General features: G+C 35.4%; 1 long non-coding RNA gene across 2 annotated transcripts; it reads right to left on the bottom strand.

Moving 5' to 3' along the window:
- Window positions 1-3,135: 3,135 nt before the first annotated feature.
- Window positions 3,136-4,632, bottom strand: LOC135072948 (uncharacterized). 2 transcript variants are annotated; one of them, XR_010257535.1, is made up of 2 exons: window positions 4,158-4,632; window positions 3,136-3,298 (listed from the first exon to the last, which is right to left on the bottom strand). It is a non-coding gene; the product is annotated as an uncharacterized LOC135072948 (long non-coding RNA). The 2 variants fall into 2 exon arrangements; XR_010257534.1 differs by lacking the exon at window positions 4,158-4,632 and adding an exon at window positions 3,384-3,612.
- Window positions 4,633-9,431: the final 4,799 nt, after the last annotated feature.

Here is a 9,431-nt window from a genome sequence, read left to right as displayed (position 1 = left end):
AATTTCGAAAAATGGCGGAACAAGATCTTATAATAATGCAAGGCCGAAGCTGTAACGCGCGTGCTCCTACGGCTCCTACGTGTAATCCGGCGAGTATACAATAAATAGTAATGTCTGGTAAATACTGGTAATACGTATCGTTCGTTCGTTCGTTTCAGCCGAAAAGACGTCCACTGCTGGACAAAGGCCTCCCCCAAGGATTTCCACGAAGACCGATCCTGCACCGCTCGCATACAGGCACCTCCCGCGACCTTCACCAGATCGTCGGTCCACCTAGTGGGAGGCCTGCCCACGCTACGTCTTTCGGCTCGTGGTCGCCCCTCATGAACTTTCCTGCCCCAGCGGCCATCAGCTCTACGAGCTATGTGCCCCGCCCCGTCTATGTCTATATGCGCTACGATTACAGGGTATCATTTTGCATAGTCGCAAGACTTCACTCCGCTGCTGTCAAATCAATGTCGCATAATGTTATCGCAATGTGTGTGGCCCTTGGCCAAATCACAGAAGCCTATGCGAAGAAAGAGCACTTGAATGACAATGAAAATCAGGGTTACCATTTTATAAGATCTCCTCACTATTGAGGGTAACAAAGTAACATTAATAATCTAGCCATTAATTACATTTATTACCTATACGAGAAAGTAAAGCAACATGCGGTTTTATTTTAATTTGTAAAATATTTGTAACAGTTTGTTCTAAGTTTAGTTTTACAACAGTATTGCTGTTTCAGCTGTCACTGTGAAGCTTTGGGAAAATAAATAAATAGAAAAATTATTAACATAAATATTTATTTAAGTTTTTATGTTCATTATCATAATATGCCAATTTAAGTTACACTATGTGACAGTCTTTGACACTAAACAAACTCTTCAGCTTAATAATACCTACCTACAGGGCGTTTTTATAGTTACTCTTGCTGATGAAACAAGAAGGGTTGATTCTACTACTGAAATACAACTACTTTTCTTACAGGACCAATATCAAATTCTCAAAAAAATTCACATCCTCGTGATGGTGATAATTTCTATGGAGAGGTTTTTTTTAAATATTCGGTCTCTTGGGATAAGTTATTCCATTTGAGCAGTAGCATTAATCCTTTTTATTTGATCACATACAAAAATAACACAAGTGTTTAGGAAAACTTCTTCTTTGGTATGGTATCACCACGGAGTTATAATGGCGGCAACTCTGTATCACTGACTTGTAACTTTCAAACAGTATGAATAATTAGGGCACCACATTGGTTTTCTTTCTGAAAAAAGGCTTTCACTTTTAGTACTAACCCTTTAGCACTATTTCATTGAAATAAAAATACATTAAGCACAGAAGACTGAAATTGAGTCAACTGACGTGACATTTATAATTTGTTGACATTATGACAGTTTGACAAGACTAGGGATTGAAAAAGTTTTAATTGAAAAAGTAAAATGACAATTTATTAAAACGATTCACAAGGATATAATCGATTAAAAATATTTATAAAATGTTCTGATACTTGCCTGTAGCGATTATCCAATCCTGGTTTCTACTGAAAAACTACCTCGTGGCAAGATTTTAATAAAATAATAAAATCTTTATCTTCTGTTTCACAATCTATAAAAGTTCATTTGGTCTATTATTATACATGTGCTATGAATGAGGGTTTTCGCGATTGAAAAATCCGCGAGATGGCAATACGTAGACGCGAGGTCCAAATGCTGCATGATTGGTGGATTTTGACATATCTGTCAATGTCATGTCAAAAATAACCAATCATGCAGCATTTGGACCTCACGTCTACGTATTGCCATCTGGCGGATTTTTCAATCGCGAAAACCCTCATTGGCATAGATTATGAGAGACTGGCAACTATACTAGGTTGATATACACTCGACGTCAAATAAATCGCACCTCCCGCGACAAGCATATTCAAACGTATGCATCCCCACTTCCCACCAATATTGGTACCATTTAAAAGCCTAGTTCTAACCTTCATTTCATTAAAGGAAAGGTTTTTACCCCAAAAATGTGTCTTTAGAAGAATCCAGAGTCACTTCTTCAAAAAATAGGTAGTTACGCTAGAGCCAACTTTTATGGCTATAAAACTGTTAAGTTGGGTTTAATTGCTATCCATCTGTTAAAGAGGACACGTGAAATCATTATTTGGTTTTATAACCATAAAAATTGGTCTAATTGATCCCATAGGTGGGCCCAAAGTGAGGTATTTTTTCAAGTCACATTTATGGTATATGTTAATCATTTATTAAGAAATTAAATGTGTTTTTCTTTAAGGATATTTATTGGGCTTTCAAATAACACCAATATTGTTGGGGTACCATGATTGTGTCAAAAGAAAATCGTTAAAGTTCGCGTCGCGGAAGGTGCGGTTTATTTGATGTTGAGTATATGTTTCTCTCACTTCAACTGGCATTGGATTCAACATCGGATTCTGACACTTTTACAGTTATGATACCATGAATATCAGTTTATGGTCCTAATTATTTTTATTTTATTTACGACCTTCGACCACTTGGACACTTTAGATAGCTTCTTGTAATAGTGTCAATATCTTTTTAGCTTTTATAGCAAATCTAGTCTTCAAAGCAGTTTAATCGATTTATTTTATTTTCAAAATCGATATTTTATTGTCTATGATGGCCGCAGGAACATCACTATACATGGACTCCCAGCAATAAAGTACGGTAATGCCTCGTATAGATTTTATCGGCAAAAATTATGGAACTTGATAGGTTTTAGACCATGCCACGCACCAAAACGTCCGGAAGTTGTAATAGTATTATAGAATAAACGTTAAAAGACTTATTTATTTAATTTTTCAATGCTTAAGTGTCCATTAGAATGAATGGGTGCTTAATGTATTAAAAAAAATAGAAAATAATTATGATGGGTTAATGTTTTTGGGCGGTTTTTAGGCGGTTTCTGACAATGTCCTTTATGTCGAACGTGTCACGTTATTGACATGAATAAACAGTGGAAAAAGACTTAAGGCCGGGTTGCACCAACTTACTTTAACAAACGTCAAAAATCTGTCAAACCCCATACAAAAAACATCGGTTATCGTCATAGTTACGGTCAAAGTTAGGTGGTGCAACTCAGCCTAAGAGAACAGGTGGAGTAAAGAGAAAGATAAAGACGGAATATTCAAACTTTATATTTGGTTTAAGAAATGCAAAACGTGTTCCAAAAAATGATACACCTCATACACAAAATACAGTACAATCGGTTGTTGTGTGAGTCAAGAAGTTCCGTAGAACATTCCTTCATCCCTTTCGGTCGTTTGCACTATTTTAAAAGGCATCTGAAAAAAAAACAAATAAGCTTATTTATGACTTAATAGAGAAGTAGTTACCTGAAAACTAAATAATTACCCGTATAACGCATACCCTTAAAAAAACGACTACAGCAACACTACTAACTAGTTACAAAAAGTTCCTTTAAATTATTACTATTACAATGAGCGAAAAATAAGATAGGTAGCTATATCGTGTTTCATTACAAATTACATTTGTAGTGATAATGATTTTATACTTAACACTTGTCAAACTAGGTACCTACCTAATTGGAGACAGATAAAATTGAAAGACGTGGAGTAGGGGATCATGACGTGATTAAAGGATTTTAAATTATTGTTTCGGTACCCTGATTAACACTAAAGCAATCCATTTTTATGACGTTTAAACCTAATGAACATTATAACACACCTAAAAAGTGTTACAGTAATGCTAAAGATATCACTTAGATATTTTATATGTAGGTTGAATGACTTAACCATTTTCTTTTTACTATAATAAGACTGACAACATTAAAAGACACTAGTTGAAAGTTTAAAACATTAATATTATCTGACGCCATTTGCTTTCTGTTTTCTCTAACATAGAAAATAAAATTATAATACACATATGCATGAAATACTACTTATTATCCTTTTCTTACAAGCGGAGTATCGATAGAAGCAATTTTATAAGTTAAAATTAATCAAATCGTTAAAAAAATCACAAAAAGTGTCATATGTCGATTCTAAATTTGTCCCTATTTTATTAAAAAAGGGATTTCTGTGAGGGCGCGTGAATTATAAACCACAAACATATATATATTTTCACATAAGACTAATACTCCCAGCTCATTTTCATTCTTGAAACAAAAAAAAAGATACTTACCTTATGATAAATTATTTTAAATAAAGACATTAAAACATCTCCTCACAACACCATTGCACTGCAATACTCTAAACGAAAAATAATCAAATCGGACAATAAAATGCGATAAGTTTTTTCGAATACTTTCAAACAAACAAAATAAAACGTTCAGCCTTAGAATAAAACGTAACTTTGGCATTGTAATTCTGAAAGCTGTTTCAAAGCTGTACTAACATCTAATAAAATGCTTTTTACATTAGAATATGCTGTCTAACAACTTTACTAATGTCTGTCTTCAATAACATTATAAGCGCTGGTTAGCAGCACTAATAATATTTAATAATGCTCAAAGCCGTATTATTTGGGGCCCAAATTGCGCTTACAAGACACTTATAGACTTTTATACGGCTGATATAGTGCTACATATGCTGCTCATATACTGCTCTGCACGTAGGTTCATGCTGTTGTACGCTTCTTATAATTGTGTTTTGTGTTACTTGGGTACGGACTACATGGCTACGTGCTACGTGTACGTCTACGAATTGTCTCGTAAGTACACGTGTGGTCAGTCGTAGCGAAGGTGCTGAAAGTTTGACCTGACAATGGTTGGAGTTCGATATAGGATTTTTAGGAACTTTTATTTTAAAAGCAACTTGTATATTTATCAGTCATTATTTCTTATAAAATGTAATAAAAAAATAAAGAAGTCTTTACTGTATTACTGTATACTGCCTTTACGCGCAAATCAGATTATTATATCATTCTCAAGAATAAACATTCGACATTGTGCTAAGAATAGTGGTTTTCTTTTCTAAAATATACTCAACATCAAATAAACCGCACCTTCCGCGACGCAAACTTTAAAGATTTTTTTCTGACACAATCATGGTACCCCAACAATATTGGTGTTATTTGATAGCCCAATAAATATCCTTAAAGAAAAACACATTTAATTTCTTAACAAATGATTAACATATACCATAAATGTGACTTGAAAAAAGACCTCACTTTGGGCTCACCTCTGGGATTAATTAGACCAAATTTTATGATTATAAAACCAAATAATGATCACACGTGTCCTCTTTAACAGATGGATAGCGATTAATCCCAACTTAACAGTTTTATAGCCATAAAAGTTGGCTCAAGCGTAACTGCCTATTTTTTGAAGAAGTGACTCTGGATCCTTCTAAAGACACATTTTTGGGGTAAAAACCTTTCCTTTAATGAAATGAAGCTTAGAACTAGGCTTTTAAATGGTGCCAATATTGGTGGGAAGTGGGGATGCATACGTTTGAAAGTGCTTGTCGCGGGAGGTGCGATTTATTTGATGTCGAGTGTATATTCCTAGCTATTTTAAGCGTAGGAAAATTCCATTCCCTGTCTACTGTGGGTTTCAATCGTTATTGAAATTATTTTCGATAACAATTACTTATTTTGTATGTCTGTCTATACCACACAGGAGATAGGGAATCTTTTTATTTTGGGTAAACTAAAAATAAAAATTCTCAATGTGTCTAAATAGTATCTTGGCCGGATTTTTCGATCAGTCTTTATTTTCTAAGCACAGTTCTAAAAAATCTTTTTAAATATTGAAAGCACTTCACATAATATTCCCGCTGGTCGCCGCATAAGCCTTAAATCCTAGATCACACGTGCGTGACGTGTTGTTTTATGGCGCGCGCCCGTGAGGGTGTAGCGCGAACGTCGTCCACTCGATTAGCTTTGCACAACCCTATTATTGGGTATAAGCGCACTTTAACCTTTGATAAACTGTGAAAATATTTGCCTTTGATGTGAAAAGAATGTAAGGATTATTGAGATTGGTTATGTTATTTAAAACTGGTACTGATTTAGTACATTTATCAAACTAAGTAATCAACTAAAAAGTACTCTGCTGCACTGTTCGATGTGTGTAAAAAAAGAGTGGAAATAAATAATATAATAATAAATAAATAAATAAATAATATTACTTTCATGAGCTCAAATTATAACTTAAACCCAAATTATTTTTAAATTATTGATTATTTTATCATTGTTCCAGAAACTATTATCGTGGGAATTTCTCACACTTCTTTTTTAAAACATTAAAAACTAAAATTTTAATTCAACAAGCACTTGAGGTAACGAAAATATTAAATCCATTGTCGATGTGCTCGTTTTAAAATAGAAAACATATGGACGGGCGCCAAAAAATGTAAAGGGTGCAAGACTAAACCACTTGAAAAATTCAAATAATGCGCGCGTGACCATTTCGCCGTGGGGAGGAAATAGAAGAGCTTATAAGCCCTCTTTGTAATGTAAACAATGTCTTTAATTTATTAAAATAGCTTCTTCTTTTCATGATTTTAGATCTAATTTAATGCCAATTATTCGTATTAAAAATATTTTCTAACTTAAAAGTGATGCTTTTCAATATCTCATTATTTTTTCTCAATTAACTGTCCTACCTACCTGGGCGTCTCTGAACTTTGTTAAATTATCGAGTTAATCGAGTAAAACTTACCTACGTTAAAAAAATATGCCTACTTTTGTAATTTAGAGATTTATAGCCAAAACAACAAAACATTTTAGACGTCACAATTTATCAGGTTTTGAAGTTAATTGGATTTTGAATAAATAAAGTCTCGTTTTTACCGAGCCTTGAGTTCTTGACAAAGTAGAAGAGTACTCGCATACAGTGAGATCAAAGAATAATATTGTATGGTGATAGGTATTAGCATTTTTCACATCATAAATAGTCGGTGAAAGTCTATTTTTCACTAACATTAAAGTACTTACAACATTTTTGCCGAAACAGCATTAGATAGGGTTGTCCATCATTTGTGCGAAATGAACACTGCTTTCGTAGCTCGGAACAAAAGTGGATGCGCTGTCATACTCGTAACGACGACTCATTTAACAGCTCGGGGGTAGAGATGAGACGTATTTACTAGAACAGATCCACACACTAGGTATTTTACAGTACTAGGCGGCACCTATTCCATTTTTTAAAATACTTGATCCACCTAGTATTTTATAAATTACACGATTTCCGACCCTACCCTGAAAGTAATAGAGGTTATTATTGCGTAATCCGTAGTCGTGTATTACGCGCACCTAGTATTTCTCGCTAAGCTTATGTGCGAACGTAGAGATTCACTGAGCGCGACGAAGCAAACGCACACAAACGTAGTCAAACCATAATCATGTAAATAAGAAAAAAATATGTAAATATTTTTATGCAATTGATATTAAGTTGACAGTCCAAAGCCTGTTGAAGTATGAAGGGAGGAATTATTATTCAATTTCAAATTGCATTATACATACTACGGTTGTATCTTTTCAAAGAAAATTGTATTTTAAAGTCATATTACTTGGATTAGTCCGCACTAGTCGCGTCAAGTATGCTATATTACTACGTACTAGGTGGAACAGGTATTTGGATCGAGTATTAATAAATACTTGGAATAGGTGCACCTAGTATCAAATTTACCTAGTATAACCCATCTCTACTCGGGGGGTTCCATACATTGCCGCGAGTATCATTAAGTAACAAGAAGCGGAACATCACTATATGAAGTGAGCAGATTTATTCAAGTGTTATGACTAGTGGATATATGATCTTTATATTATTCAGTTTTCGCTTGAGAATAATGTTAATTTATCAATTATAAAGATAACTATCTACATTAAATTATATTTTACTGCTATCTAGTCATACAAGATTTTTATGTGTATGTAGTTGTTGTAACCCTACCCAAGTAGGTAAAATAACCATAGTCATTTGAATAAAATTAATTAAAAACTAGTTCATTACATTACTCGTATACGAGATAGTAAAAGATGATGATGATTGGACAGACTATCAACAAAAGATCCAGGATGTAGGTTTTTTGTAAGTAGATGACGTTTTACTTGTTGTCACTATCGAGTTTATTTGAAACTGGTCTAGAAAGCCCTAAAAGAAAGTAGGTAACTTGCTGTTCCATCAGTAAATGATGGCCAATGTCTTATCCACATTAGCGAGCCGAGCGCGTGCTTAGTGCGTGGGAGTGGATGCTGCGACCGCGCACCTGTGCGGTGACAAATGAGCACTACGAAGAACCGCGCCGCCGCGTTTGGCTGAATTAATTCGTCGCGCGCTGTCTCTTAGAGCGTCATCCCTTGACGGGACCTCGGAGAAGATTAGACAGGGCATATACCAAAACCCTATAAAGAAAAAAAGAAAGTAACAAGCTGTTCCACAGTAAAATGATGGCCAAAGTCTTATGATCATCATCATCATTTCAGCCGCAGGACGTCCACTGCTGAACATAGGCATCCCCCAAAGATTTCCAGATTAGCCGGTTGGCAGCGGCTCAGCATATTTAGCGCATTCCAGAAACCTTAATGAGGTCATCTGTCCACTTTGTGGATAGACGTCCCATGCTGCGCTGCACTTTCCGATACGTGGTTCTATTCCTAGCCCAACAAAGTACCTACCTGCTGATGTTATTTTCCAAGGCTAATATTGCTTTAAACAGCTACAGATTATTCTTCAGCAACTGCCTTAAAATTGCATGAGAACTATATTAATAGCAAGTGGTATTTGTTTATTTGATAGTGAAAATGAATCAATTAACTACTATTTTGTCAAATCTATAACTTCTTTGTATAAATTGGATATTCCACCTACAAGGTGGACCGACGACATCGTAAAGGTAGCAGGGAAGCGCTGGACTCAGGCCGCTACCAATCGATCAACGTGGAAAGCATAGGGGGAGGCCTATGTTCAGCAGTGGACGTCCTTTGGCTGAAATGATGATGATGATGATAAATTGGATAGTTTACATGTAAAGCGGGCCCTGTCTATCCATTCGCCGGTCCCAATCCGCGCGTAGAGGCACTTAACCGGTCGCCGGCGGCGGCTCTGATTTATGTCCCGGCGACAGCCAGCGTGACAATTTATTTCAATTAGAGCGCGCGCCCTCCGGCGGTCTGCGCTAAATTAATATTAAAACGCCGCGTGCCACTCGCAACCAACTATACCCACCGTTTAAAAACTTTGCCGAAGGTAGCTATAATTTATTGTTGGCGTAGACGCTTGGGGCCACTTTATACTGCTGCAACTTGGAAATAGGCATCAAGCAAACTTGGTATTAATCCATCAGATATCCATCATTATTTGTATCTATGAAGGTATTTAAGTTTAGATTAGGTTCTTATGAGTTTCATACGTAGATTTGTTTAAGATACAGTATTCCTAAGAACGAAACTGTTTCTTAAAGCCTGTATTGTTCTTTGGCTTCTCTACATTCCAATTTCGCACTAACAAGC

This window comes from Ostrinia nubilalis, chromosome 6 (genome assembly GCF_963855985.1).
Source record: "Ostrinia nubilalis chromosome 6, ilOstNubi1.1, whole genome shotgun sequence".
NCBI classification, from domain to species: domain Eukaryota; kingdom Metazoa; phylum Arthropoda; class Insecta; order Lepidoptera; family Crambidae; genus Ostrinia; species Ostrinia nubilalis.
The sequence above is the reverse complement of the archived record's forward strand: the minus strand, read 5'-3'. Positions and strand labels throughout refer to the sequence as shown.